Genomic DNA, 14,316 nt, shown 5'->3' on the forward strand with positions numbered 1-14,316 from the left:
TATACAGTAGATAGATATTTAAATCTCCTGAAGATTCAGTTCTTGCAAAGATTAGCCATGCCATAAACTAAAGGTTTGGTAGATATGAAAGGAATGTCCAGGAGGGAAATAATCTTTTGCATAAAAGGGCCTCCTAAAAAAAAATAAAGAAAAACAAAATATTGGTGCTGTGTTTACAGTTGCCAAATCTGAAAGAAAGCTCAGTCATACCCACCCACTTCAATAAAAGTAATTCCAGATTACAGTTTCCCCTTCTAGAAAATATACTTGCCAAGTATAACTATCTGTTCCTAATATAATAGTAAAAAAGGCAACTTAGGCTAGAGTCTTTTCAGTTTCACAGATAAAATGGAAATATATGTTGTCAATAGTAATCACTGTCCAAGTACAACTCTGACAATATTTCCAGAGCCAATTCTAAAGTATATTCTGAGTAAATAATTTCTATTGAGATTGGGGAAATAAACAGAAGCAAATGCAGCTGTAATGAGAAAACAATTTGAAACAACACAGCCAGAATATGCAACAAATGACCCAGAAACAATTACAGTGCATTTAACACATTCTTTCAATTAATTGAATTTGACTGTTTACCTACAAATCAGAATTCACAAATACTTTAAAACCCTGTTCTTATTTGGTCACTAATTTTTTTTCTGAATTCTTCAGCTTCTTTGTGTCCATTTTAATTAAAATTTTCCAAATAGTATATTTATTGTATACAGTTTGTAGCTTTATACTGCTTTAAGAGATACACATTTATATTCTGTAATTGAAAAATAGTGTAATAGTGAAAGGTGAAATAAAGTTTAATAGTGTAAAATTCAAGTAAAACTAGAGTGGTTAAACTATACAAAAGTGCTGGTATTGGCCTTTGAAAATCCTGACCAATCTACACCTACGCAAGGACTTTGAGGGGTACGCGGGTTCATGTGTGGGTGTGTGTGTGTGGGTGGGTGTTCACAGGCTTGGACTGAAGACACAACGTCCAAATTGAGGTCAGAAGACCTCCTTGTTCCAGAATGCAGCGAAGCAGACATGAGGATATGAATTGGAGCCTTTAGCAGTGGCCCTAGTAATGTGCAGCCCTCACTAATCGTGCTACATAATCAGTTTTCTGTGACTGAGCAATCTGTTTGAAATAGGAGGAACATGCAGTGGTGATTGCTTGATAATGCTCTGCTCTCCTAAAACATTGCGCTTTAAAGCACATCTGCTCATGTAAGACATATTGTTGAAGCTCATAGCAGCAGTAGTTCAAGATTATAATGCCTTTTTCGTCCATGGAAATCATGTAGCTCAATTTATTTTAAAAAAGAAGTATGTATTTCTTCAATGTACACACTCACTTGATCATTTATTTCATTTTTATAATTGATGTCAATTTTTTAGAGGTATTTTACTGATGGAGATCAGCAGATTGAGAAATAAGAACCTTGATGAGCATCTGTTCATTAAGACACCTAAAAACATTCCATCTTCAATTACTCTATTACCACCATGCAATTTCTATAAAATAATGACATGCAATATAGTAATACTTTTCCAGGGATTAACCACTTCACAAAATTGTAAATGAGCTTCCTTTTCTTATGTATTCTCGCTTCTATGTCTGTCCGTGGGATCATCTCATTTCTATATTTATGCCATCCTCAGTCCCACCTCCTCTACTCCCACCACATTTCCAATTGAGGAGATGAGTAGACAGGAAGGAATCACACAAAAATGAAATGAGACTGTCATTCCTTAATGATATGGTATGGGAATGAGTAAAAAAAAAAAAAGATGATGTCACAGACTGAGTAATCCTGCTGTTAACATAATCACTGCTGCCTTGGCCAAATTACCCACAACATATGGATATGTAACTGCAGTGTATACTATGTTCATACCTAGTAATTTTAAGACAGGAGTCATTTAAACAGGAGGTTGATGAATTACATTTTCATACGCACTGACATAAACAGCATTCTTCGATACATCCATCCATTAATCCATTTTATGTATGAGCTGAAGCATTTTCCCATCTGATTGTGGGTGAAACATAGGGCACATTGAGAGAGAAATAGCCATTCATATTTATAGTATATTCACACCTACGACAACCAAGACACAACAGTGTATGCTCACAGATTGCAGACAATCAAATAGTCAAAACAACAATTTGTAGCAGCTATGTGGAGGTCAGTCTGGTAGGAAGCGGGTCAAAATAAATGGGATGTATATAAATAAACACTTTTTATGGACATATCTTGAACGTGTGTAACTGAATTTCAATACATATGCTGATTAGAGAAATTGACATACTGGATTTAATGGAGGGACATTTTTAGCACATGACCAATTCCCGGAAAATAGACTGTTTAAATCAGGAAAAAAGTCGTGTTTTTAGAGGCGCTATTGCAATGAAAAGCCCCTTTCAGACACACGGTGAAGTGTGATAATCGAGGTATTTACCCGAGATAGAGTGCGGAGGTTGATGACGTAGCTATCACATGCATGCACTACATAGCCACATTTTGCTTCACTTCTAGATAAAATGATTTTTGACAAGCAATTGGAAGGCTCTGCCAATTTTAGGGCTCAGGAAGGGACCTTTGAATGGGACTGTGCGAAGGGTAGCAGGAAGAAATGTAGTGCGTGTGTTTGTAGCAGTTTTTCTTTGTATTATTGTTAGAGTTTAAATAAAGGTGATTGAGAACATGGTATTTCTCATTTTATTCTGTCCCATAGATAATATCACTAAAATAGGAGATTTTACAGTGAACGTGGAATACACTTTATGGAAATAAATCATAAAATGTGCATATGGTTACAAGAATATGAGGGTGTGAAGTGATATGGCATTATACTGCAACAGGCATATAATCACATTGAGCCCTGTGACATTTTAATGAAGTCGCCAGGTGGAAATTCTGGACATGCTCCAAGCTCTTGCTCATTAGTGGACCTTTGCAGCTCAGCACACATTTTTACAAACACACAGACAAACCTGTGTATGTACACAATAATGATGGATAGATGTCAAAACTAGGTCTCCTTACTGTTTGTGTGTGATCAACGAATACAAGTGCAAAAGGTAAAAACCTATTTGGCCAGACTCAATTAAACATCTGTTCACTAGTTTAATGTATATGACCTTTAGCCTCAGGCTGCTACTGTTGTACAGCAAACTCAGTAGATGAGGAATCAAATCTTTCTGAGAACAAATTCCTATAAGAAAAAAAACTTTCATCTCCCAATGAAATAATTCACTGTGCTGAATAGAGAAATGTGTCTGGTCAATTGCTTTATCTGTAGTCAGTGAGTCACCTTATGAACATTTTTTTTCTGGTTGTCAATCTGAATGGATGAGACTAATAGGGTCATGCATGCAAAATACACCACCAGTCTCTCTGAGAGAGGAATCCTCTCTTTGAGGTTCACCATAGAAGACCTCAGAATGTTGAGTGGTTTTGTGGCAAGTGCTGTCAATGTGACTTTGAGTCAGTTCCACAGACAACCCAGCCGTGCAAGACTGTCCCAATGGGATGTTTTTTGCTCCACCTGTTGCAATATTAGTTTGTGTATTCTGTTGAACACTGAGAAATAAAAATGAAAGCTTGTAATGTCATGTTTCATTGAGAGTAAAATGAGCTCCACTGCTGTTATCACATTTATGTGATTACATGAAACAACAACTATAAAATAGGTTACTTTATACCTGCCAGTAAAACTAATAGATTTTTAATATAGTGAATATTTAGGCTTAGGATAATACACATTAGGGCACAATCAGATAGACAACCAGGCACCCTCACACCCATATTTAGAGGCATTTTAGAGTGTGTAATCAGCCTAAAATGCATGTTTTTGGAATGTGGGAGGAAACTGGAGTACCTATAGGAAACCCACGCAGGCCTGGAGAGAACATGCAAACTCACAGAGATATATACATATATATATAATGTAATCATGCAAGCCGTATAGATCATTTTACTGTTTTTCTGCAAGAAGATTATCCACCTTGCAAAAGTGCAGCCTACAGGCAGTGGTTGAAATTTAGAGTGGCAGTCAACCAGCAGCCAATGGCAATGTCACATAACCAATGTCAGACTATATATTGGATTACCTATACTGGCATCACAACCCGCTGATTTTTTTTTCCCAGGCAGTGGCTGTGGATGATAACGACAGGTATTCTGTAGAACATTGATTTTATTTTCTTCCTTGTGTGCTTGGCAGCCAGTTTGGAGCACCAACATGATACTCTGTATCAAGACTGCTAATTAAATAAATGAAGGGCTCTACAAAGAGCCAACGGGGTGTCAGCTCAGTCACTTATCGTATGGCAAACCCTCTTTGCTTCCAGACTTCTGTCATAGCTGTCAGAGCAAATCGAATTAGCATGACTGAAACACTTAACTTCAACATCAGTATGGGCAATGGCCCCCTACACTAAATACAGTATTCGACATCTAGGGACGCAGCAATGATCACTTTGTAACCATTATCACTCACGCAAGCTTTTGGCTGTAGGTGTCCTCCTTGCTACATTCTCTCTGCCTTCACTCTCCTCCCTCTAGCTAATCATAATCTTATTACCTGTTCAGATATCTGTCCATTTTAATCATGTCATTTGATTTAACATTGCGCTGTAATAATAGCTGAATTACACAAATTGCATGTGTCATGTATGTATATGTATATGTATATGTCAGATGTGGCTGATGCATTGGAAATAAATGTGAAGCATTTATTCAATGAAAAGCTCATTTCAGATAAACAAATATGTACCGAACAGAATAGGATCTGAAATGGATATAAAATGAATTCATTAAGCAAATAATGATGGATTTGATTTAAAGCAGAAAGCATAACTTGTCCATGTTTTAAGTCTCGCAATATTTCAGGGAGCATGAAACTAGTGGCCCATCCGGCCATCGTTTGATTGATGCTAAATCAGACAAGGAGTAAAAACGTGTCACTCTGAGTCATTGCAGACAGATACAATTTACTCTAATTTACCAATGTGACCTCCTCATTATAACTCACTTTTTTACTCTCCTTTTTCTATGAGATTGCTTCCAGTATTTCACAAATGATCTGAAATGTGTTTGAATACGAGATTAGTCTAATTGTTCACATACTTAATTCCCATGATATAAAAGCAGTGTGGTTAATATTAATTATGCCAGTTTGAACTAAATAAAATATATCATTAACGCCCAATATGCCTTGAAAACTATGTGATCAATGATCACCGATCAATATATTTTACTGCAGGTTCCAAGTATCGATTAACAATGGTTGGCTACTTTCCAACTTGTTAACTGCACATTCTCCATTTGAATGGTTCAAACATTAATAGTCATATCTATATCAAGTATAGCATTATATCTTGATGTTCACTTGACTAGTTTGTGTTTATAGTATTGTGAAATGTGTCTGGTGCAGTGCCCATTCTTAATGTGTGCAGTTGAGCTAATATACTTTAATACTGGGAACAAGTGATGTGTTTAGCCAAGCAATGTGTGCAATGTTCAGGATCATTGCATTTATTATGTGTGATTTATAAGTCTGGTATCTGATCATGCTTAATTGTGTCTGTTTGCCAGAAACCAAGTTAACAATGTTTTTTTTCCACACAATGAACTCAATGAATCGATAATTTGTAGGAAGCCTCACTTTTTATTTAACCTGTTACACTATTCAGCCTTTTAAGATTCTATATTTTGAATATAAATCTTGTTAATTATGGGTTTCGTCAGACTATTATTTTATTCTTGACCTTTAATAACAAAATAAGCTTGCCATCGCAAAACTACTGAACTGTACGGGTTTCCTTTTAATAGTATTTCGTTGAATCTGTAGAACAGCCATTAGATATCTGCAGTACATAAAGCCTAGTTGACCCAATGGCCCGCAAATTAACAGGTATATTTCCATTTGACCATTGTGCAAAATAGTAGATAACCAGCATTAAATACTACAATTTAATGTTACAATCCTTAACCAAGGGTCAACCTCAATATTTCAATGTATTCTTCCTCATCAAAATCTACCTTTGCAATATTATCTTTTCAACTTTGAGTCTGTCACCTTTAAAAAAGTATGAAGAGCATTTGACTTGATACCAGAGGACACGGAATAAATTCAATTATTTGCTCGGTTTGATGATTTGCTATGGCTTTAATAGCTCATTATCAATGAATGCATGGCTCGGAGTGTTCAGCATTCATCATCTATTATCCATCAAGCTAGAATAAAGCCGAACATACAAGAGGAGATTAGCAGTCCACCACTAGTTAGCCAGTCAATTAATCACCAATCCATCCATTCAGTGCGGAAACAGACTGAGAAGACAGGTTGAGTCGTGACCCGCATTCTTTATCACGTCTGACTAACATTATGACTACTGTCTGCTTCCTTCTATTTTTCCTTCCCTCACAGATCAAACCTTTGACTCTTCTTTTCACATTCCTCTTTTTTTTTTTTTGCTGTTCATGCACGGATTCGAAGATAAAAAGTTAAAAAGTTCAGCCACAAATCCACCCTGAACTGGAAAACCACGATACTTTACTTTAAGAAATGTTTGACTGTTTATTTCCTACCATGAGCTACTCCCCACATTTCTTTCCATGAAGTACTACAGTTATTTTTTTTACATATATAGTTATTAAAGAAGATCTATACGCCACATTGCAACCACTGTTATCGCCTTCTGAGTGAATAAAGAGAAACATCAGTGGTCTTTGGCTCCTGTTGAGACAAGAAGAAACTAATGCTTAAGGGTACTCAGAAATAAGGACTCTGCATGGGAAAATGTAATCACAGCATTATGAAGGGCCATTAAAATCCTCATTTCCCACTAGCAATGCTGTGGTACGAACTACTAACACAGAGCGGGATTGAGTAGAGGTGGTGAACACTTTCAAACAAGGACCTCGCATACAATTCTGAGGTATGGAACGAATTGACATTGAAAAACATTTGGAGCATAACCATTGTAAGAGAGTTAACAAAGACTGGTCTATGCTATCAACCCATGTTAATTGATAGGTTCACTCGCCTGACTTCCGACTAATTGGCGACCAATCTAGGGTGTAGTCTGCCCGAAGAAAAATGAATGAATGTGTGTTTTAATTCGGTATAGAAGATGGTGTCATATGTAGAGAAAAGGCCTCCAAAGTCATCAGTTTCAAGAAGTTGGGATGTGTCTCTATCTTAAAAATATGGATGGTGCGGATATAAAGAGAGTTTTATGTCAGAAGTCATTACTAGTAAAATAAAAACTCGGAATGTCAAAGTGTGAGTCACTGTGCCTCTGAAAAGGGTTCATTATTGCAGTCAGATAAGAAGAGGGTCTACAGGGGCAGCATCCTGTCACCTGGTTGGAAAAGGACCCTCCACTATGGCAGCTGCTTTAGCAAAGTAGCTCAACTGTTCCTTTAAGACACTCAAATCTGTCAGCACTCAGTTATATATTGACAGTCAAGGTTTTGTCAAACTTGTTTGTTTTGGGGGGGAAAAAGGAATAAATCAGCATCTAGTTACTTTGTTTTAGAAAAAAATTCAATGCTTTTCCACGAAAAGAAGATTCTGTGTCATTAAAATTGTCATACATGCTTAATAAAAAATAAAAGACTACTTTTAGTCAAATATTTTGTACTAACAATGTAAACCGACCCCATTTAATCTTAATTTAAATTTGAGGGTGATGTTTTTCTTTCTTTTCATTCAAAACAATGGTGACAGAACCACATCTATCAGTTCTGTTCTCTTTCAATCTTGTCCCCAACTGTTTCCCATATTCATTACAATAAGATTGGTTATTGATCACATAATCATCCTCACTATTGATCCAGTAAGAAGTCTATGAAAAATCTCCACAGACTTAGAAAGAGACTGTTCTTGTTAGATGTGATTAACATTAATATTTATGGCTATACTGTTTACTGCAAGGAAATTCTAGTTTTTAAAGGTTCACAGTAAGAGCATTCTTGAAATAGAAGTGATTTTCTTGGTGTACTCAACATAATTCCTTTTATTTTCTTTATGGTTATGATGGCAATGCTAAAATCGGATCGTGGTCTTTTATTTTGTAAATTAATAGAGAACACAGCTATTTTAAACGAGTCCTCAGGCTGTGATAAAACTTACCAAAGCTTACTTTCTGGATCCAAACATCATCAGACAATAACGAGCAAAGAAAGAAAGAAAAGAAATTTGCTTAATTTTAAATACGCTATGCATTATACCTTTGAAAAGCATCCATAGTGCTACTGGCGGTACCGCCATGTGCCTGTACGTAGATTAGCCAGAAATAAATAGAACAGCTTGATAGCTTTCTAGTCTTGGCAAGACCTCAATTCATCTGCATCTTGTTTCCTAAATTCACAGCTTGACTCTTGATGTCTTCCTGATTACTCCGTGAACTGAGAATGGTTTCTGCAATGAGTGTTTCTTAAGTGTAGATGAGTGACATGCTGAGATGTGATATTTCCTTCTCAGGTTTAGACGCACATATGTCCTGCCTGGCAATAAATGCACGGGCAGGAATGGATGATTACAGATGTTGTTTAACAAAACAGGGGTCAAATTCAGTTCACTATTTCCAAGAGAAAATGGAGACATGCTAAAAAGAATATTTTGTGATTTTGTGAATGCATCATGGCAAGTGAATTGTGTCTAATGTTTCTATTGTAATGTACCTAAGCCAAATAGGGGAAAATGTTAGTGCTTTTTGCTCAATGACAGGGAAAATTAACTGAGCTAAAGTGATTCTTTTGACCGATGATATCATTGGATTTGAAACGCAATGTGATGCTGTTAATTTGGGTTATTATCCCTTTTGTTTGAGAACAGTGGGTCATGAGTTCAGAAGGGTTCATGAACAGACACTTTGAAAATAAAAACAAAGTAGCAACTGTATTTTAATTGAATTTACATGAACTATTTCAGTGCAAATGACAATGAACTTGCTATCTAATCACTGTTGTGCTGTGAATTTAAATGAGTATATCGCTAGTAGACATCCATTCCATTTGAGGGAACGTTTTTTTTATTAATTGCTATCCCTTCCACTTTAATGAGATGAAGAAGGAGAAAAGAAAATTAGCCATTTTGAAAATGAAAAGTGGGTGTAGAGTTTATAAAAATATGAAGATAAAAACAATTTTGTCTTAGTTTTCAATCTAAGCCCCGAGTACAGAAAAAAAAATTCAATGTTGAACATAAGGAAAAAGATGATGAAAACAATTATAAAATCCATATTCCAATTGTGGATAATTATTTTAATAATCTAATGATTACGAAGTTGAGATCTTTAATACGATAAAGGTAAAAAAATGCAATAGTACTTAAATGAGTTTCTTTTTTTTTAAACAAATTTAATCTCTATTGAATATAAACTCCTATCTTGACTTACATCAGCCTTTTAATTTTGTCCTTTGAGCCACTGTGAGACATCAAGTCATGGGATTTGCACATTTATTTTAGCTTCAGGGTATTCATAATGAACTAAACTATGGTACTGTGTATTCTTATTATCATAAGAACTGAACAGAGAGCTACAAACTAAAAGTATAATTGTCAAGAACTACAAGAGCGGTCATTACTACTTAGGGCCGGCCTACGTAAAATGTCTGGATTTTAATATTCTATATGGAGTTAAAAAAAAAAAACCTGAGACCCAGGGGAACATTTAGTCACAATCCCGGGCTGTTGGAGGACTAAGGGACTAATTAGAAGGGACGTCTTAAAAGAAATGTCCTTGGTTATCAGTTTTATATGGTTACCTTAATATGCTCATCTTGTACTTTGTACAATATGTTTTTGTTCTGAACTTAGTCATTTATCTTATGTTCTTTCTTGTCTGTACTTTAATATATATAAAAAAAAGCACCTTCCTGATTCTGACCGGCAGCCACAAGGTTATCTGGGTCGTTTGTATACCTCAGGGAGGAGTACTATTGTTTCTTTCAAAAACAACACTATCTCATTTGTAAATGTTAAATTAACACAGACTTTAATATTAGGGAAGACATGGCCTGCCTGTATTTAGATGTCAGGCATACCTTTGGGGCTACACACTGAGTGAGAATGTAATAACACAGAAACACACTTTCCCTCTCCATTTCTTCGAAAAAAAAAAATACCCAACATGGCATATTTGAATAATATATGATTTTTTTAGAAGTCATACAAAAAACAATACAAAGATGGCCTTTGTTATGAAAATTTGCAACACTTGAGCTGGCTAAAACTGCAAGGTATTCAACATTTGGCTAATATATGTAAAGATAATTAATTTCCATTTATTACATTGTGTGTTTTAAAGCATTAAATCCCCCCAAAAATTGAGGCAAAGCACACATTTTACAAGAGGAACAAACTCACCGGAACCTGTCAAACAAAGGGGATATATTATTTATAAACTATGGCATCCATTGGAGCATTAGAGCACTTAGTATTTGTTCTAACAGTCACTGAATCTCACTGTTGTGTACAACGAAATAAATTACTTGAAAAGAATGACCAATTCAGTGAAATTGGAAAATTATACGTGAAGCTCTTGATTGTAGCTCTCATAAAACAATGATTAGGAATCAGTCTTCAAGTCATTTCATTCATTTGTTTCAAAGTGCATGCTTGGCATGAACGCTGATAACACGCTTTGACCATATCCAAGAAAAAAAAAACATAGGCTTCCTCATGACACTATTATGCATGAAGACAAACATGATTGCTGGTGCTCTGACGTTTGGTCGCCGGCCTTTTGGTGACAGAGATTACTGTTGAAACCAGCTCTCAAAATTCTATGCATGAGAGAGAGTTTAATATCTAAGAACTGTTTAATATGCAAGTACTGTTTAATATCTAAGTACTGTTTAGTATCTAAGTGCTGTTTAATGTCCAAGTGCTGTTTAATGTCCAAGTACTGTTTAATATCCAAGTACTGTTTAATATCTATGTACTGTTTAATATCTATGTACTGTTTAATATCTAACTACTGTTTAATATCCAAGTGCTGTTTAATATCTAAGTACTGTTTAATATCTAAGTACTGTTTAATATATAACTGCTGTTTAATATCCAAGTACTGGTTAATATCTAAGAATTGTTTAATATCTAAGTACATTTGACCGGCGACCAAAAGACCGGTGACCAAACGTCCGGTCACGAACCTTGTTCAGCTGAGATTCCTATAACACAGGGGTGGCCAACCAGTCAGAGACCAAGAGCCACATTTTTTACCGTGTTACCGCAAAGAGCCACATTTTTTACTGTGTTACCGCAAAGAGCCACATCACACAGATTTATTGTAAATGTCACACACCAGCATAGTAATGACATAAATTGACTCCTACAGCACTAACAGCACAGGCCAGTCATTATCAACAATGAACATTGTGTGTGCACTGTCTCACACAGACAAACTCTCAGTTCAACCAAGTCCACAAACAAAAATATAATAATTTACAATAGCGTTTTTCTTTTTCTATGCATGTTACTTAGTGGGACTTCTGTCATAAAATCAGCGCCTATTTTTGCGCAACATTCGCTCCTTGTGAGCTGTCATTTATTATGAATGGCTTTTCGCTAGTTAAAAGCCATTCATAATAAATGACAGCTCACAAGGAGCGAATGTTGCGCAAAAATAGGCGCTGATTTTATGACAGAAGTCCCACTAAGTAACATGCATAGAAAAAGAAAAACGCTATTGTAAATTATTATATTTTTGTTTGTGGACTTGGTTGAACTGAGAGTTTGTCTGTGTGAGACAGTGCACACACAATGTTCATGCGAGGCAGACCAAGGCGAGAGTGCTCAGCCGGGAGCAGCCAATAGGAGAGCGAGGTGTACACCCACGTGGTGGGCGCGCTAGTTCGCCCACCACGTGGGTGTACACCTCGCTCTCCTATTGGCTGCTCCCGGCTGAGCACTCTCGCCTTGGTCTGCCTCGCAGGGGGTGTGGCTTTTTCAGCCGACGCTCGATCTTTGGGATACTTTTTGTGTGCGCGACGCCGTTCATTGTCGCTTCTGGTTCACGGGAGCTCTCCCACTCTGTTAAAAACGTTTACTCAAATGACCTTGCTCCTACTGGGAAACTTTGAGGTGTTTTCATCCCAAGCACATGCGCATTGGACGAAAATACCGTATTGAACTCAAGCGAAGCGCACACGCAAAAAAAAATAAAACACAAATACAAACTTTGATATGGACGTAAGAGCCGCATGAAACCGGGCAAAGAGCCGCATGCGGCTCGCGAGCCGCGGGTTGGCCACCCCTGCTATAACATGAAACTGCAATTATATTTGTCGGACGAGCTTAGAAAGATGGCTTAATGCTACTTGCCTAGTGGAATCTTCCCTGTTGACATGATATGAAAGCAAAGATTTACTACCGATATAGTTGTAGATTCCAAATACATAACCTAAAACTTTATTCATTAGCATTTTATGTTTTCACCTGTCTGTGTGAGAGGAGTCAAATATTGCCCCCTTATTTTTTTCCCATGCATGCATGGTTTATGGACCTTGACACATGCAATATTAAACAGGGTCTGGCGCATAGAGGTCAGTTATTTCTTTAGTTTATATCCCAACATATTTTCTATGGTTGTGATCCATATAAAGCACATGGGAATTCCTTGAAAATACATTAAAATTAGTTAAATAATGCTAGGCTTGTTTCTTTCATTCTAAAACCATTGTGCTGGTTCTTAGAGGCTTATGGAGTAGAACTATGTCACAGTCTAATATTTATGGACCTGACATTATATTGGCGAGCAAGTACAGCAAAATTGGCTGTCGACCAACACTGTAGATGCGTTTGACTTTTGACTTTTCCTTATCTACTGCTGCCGATACTCGCCAATTTGAAAATATGACTATGAAACCAAGGACAAAAATTTAAACTGCATTTTATATTTAGGATAGGGGGAAAAAAATCTTCACACGGAAAGTGTTCATATATGTATACATAATTAAACAACATGCATCCATGCACAAACAAACACAGGCCGACATGGGAATTCATTATTAAAAGTTGAAAATTTCCTGCATTAAATATAGAAGACATTTTTAGCTTCAATGCAATCTGAATAAAATTCTCTTTTAAGTCATGTGCAAATAGTTAAACATGATAGTAATGTTTTGATTTGAAAGAATAGAGACAAGATATTAATTCTTATGCTGGTTAACTTGACTTGAATAAAAAAAAACATAAATCCTGTATCTGCTTGGTAACAGTCAATATTTAACCCCTCTCACAGAGTTCAACCTAACCAATCACATCCCCAAATAGGCATTCTCCCTCTCTTTATTTCCCTTTAATTCAAATCATATCCTTTTGCAGTTATCCTAAATTTCCTTTCTCATCTCTAACTCATCAACACTTTAGTTTGGAACATTATTAATGGCAATCTGAATTGTAAAGGTGGAGGAAGTGGATGATATCAAGTATTTCGGGGGGTCGGGTGGCGGTGGGGCTCGTGGGAAGACGTTAAAAGCGCTATATATAGTGTCATGCGTGGGTAGTTGTTGTATTGACAGGAAAGGCACAATTTCTCTCACGAATCAAAAGAATGAAGGAGAGTAGATAATATGCAAGGAAAGAAGTGACAAACATAACAACAACTAAGATCATTTCTCAAGTGTTTAGGGATACCACCACTATGTATTAACCCAAACCTGATACCTAAAGTATCTTGAAAATGTCAAAGTACTGTATATGTAAAATTGCGATCATCTTAATGTAGTGACGGGCAAACTATTGCAGGTTTTTTTGTTGAAACTGATTCTGCACAGGCAGTTTAACCAATGAGGTTTCCGTGGAAACAAGAAGCATCTGACTACAATCCACTGATTGATGAAAATGTGTCCTCTTGATTGGTTCAAACCAAAGCATGAACCTACTGCGGCCCTAGTTTGCCCACCTTTGGTCCTCATATGTTGTATTAGGGTTAATTGAATCATGATATGAATCATATCGCAATTTATGAGGCAATACACACACCAATAATTACTCCCACTGAATTTTGGCTGCATTTGGTATGCCCATTTCTGACTTTCTAAAATTTCAGTTCTTGACCATTAATCCATGCCCAAATCAGGTTGGATTTTTTTTATTGACCTAAATGAAATCTATTAATTTTAGGTGCATTCCTCATCACCATCAGCTTCAGTAAACAGACTCAGTGGCCTTTTTTTCTCTTTCAATGTATACCCAATCAATACATTGCTCCCTTGAGTACACTTGCAGTTATTCAATAATCAATAGCACTATTCTCATTAAAGTTACTGCAGAATCAATACAGCGTTCAGATTACAG

The 14,316-nt window shown here is 36.3% G+C and overlaps 1 protein-coding gene across 5 annotated transcripts in view; it reads right to left on the bottom strand.

Annotated features, from left to right (window-relative positions):
- Window positions 1–14,316, bottom strand: part of il1rapl2 (interleukin 1 receptor accessory protein-like 2) — a 122,105-nt gene that overhangs the window by 57,353 nt on the left and 50,436 nt on the right. The window lies entirely within an intron of this gene.

Source organism: Stigmatopora nigra, chromosome 14 (genome assembly GCF_051989575.1).
Source record: "Stigmatopora nigra isolate UIUO_SnigA chromosome 14, RoL_Snig_1.1, whole genome shotgun sequence".
Classification (NCBI taxonomy): Eukaryota; Metazoa; Chordata; class Actinopteri; order Syngnathiformes; family Syngnathidae; genus Stigmatopora; species Stigmatopora nigra.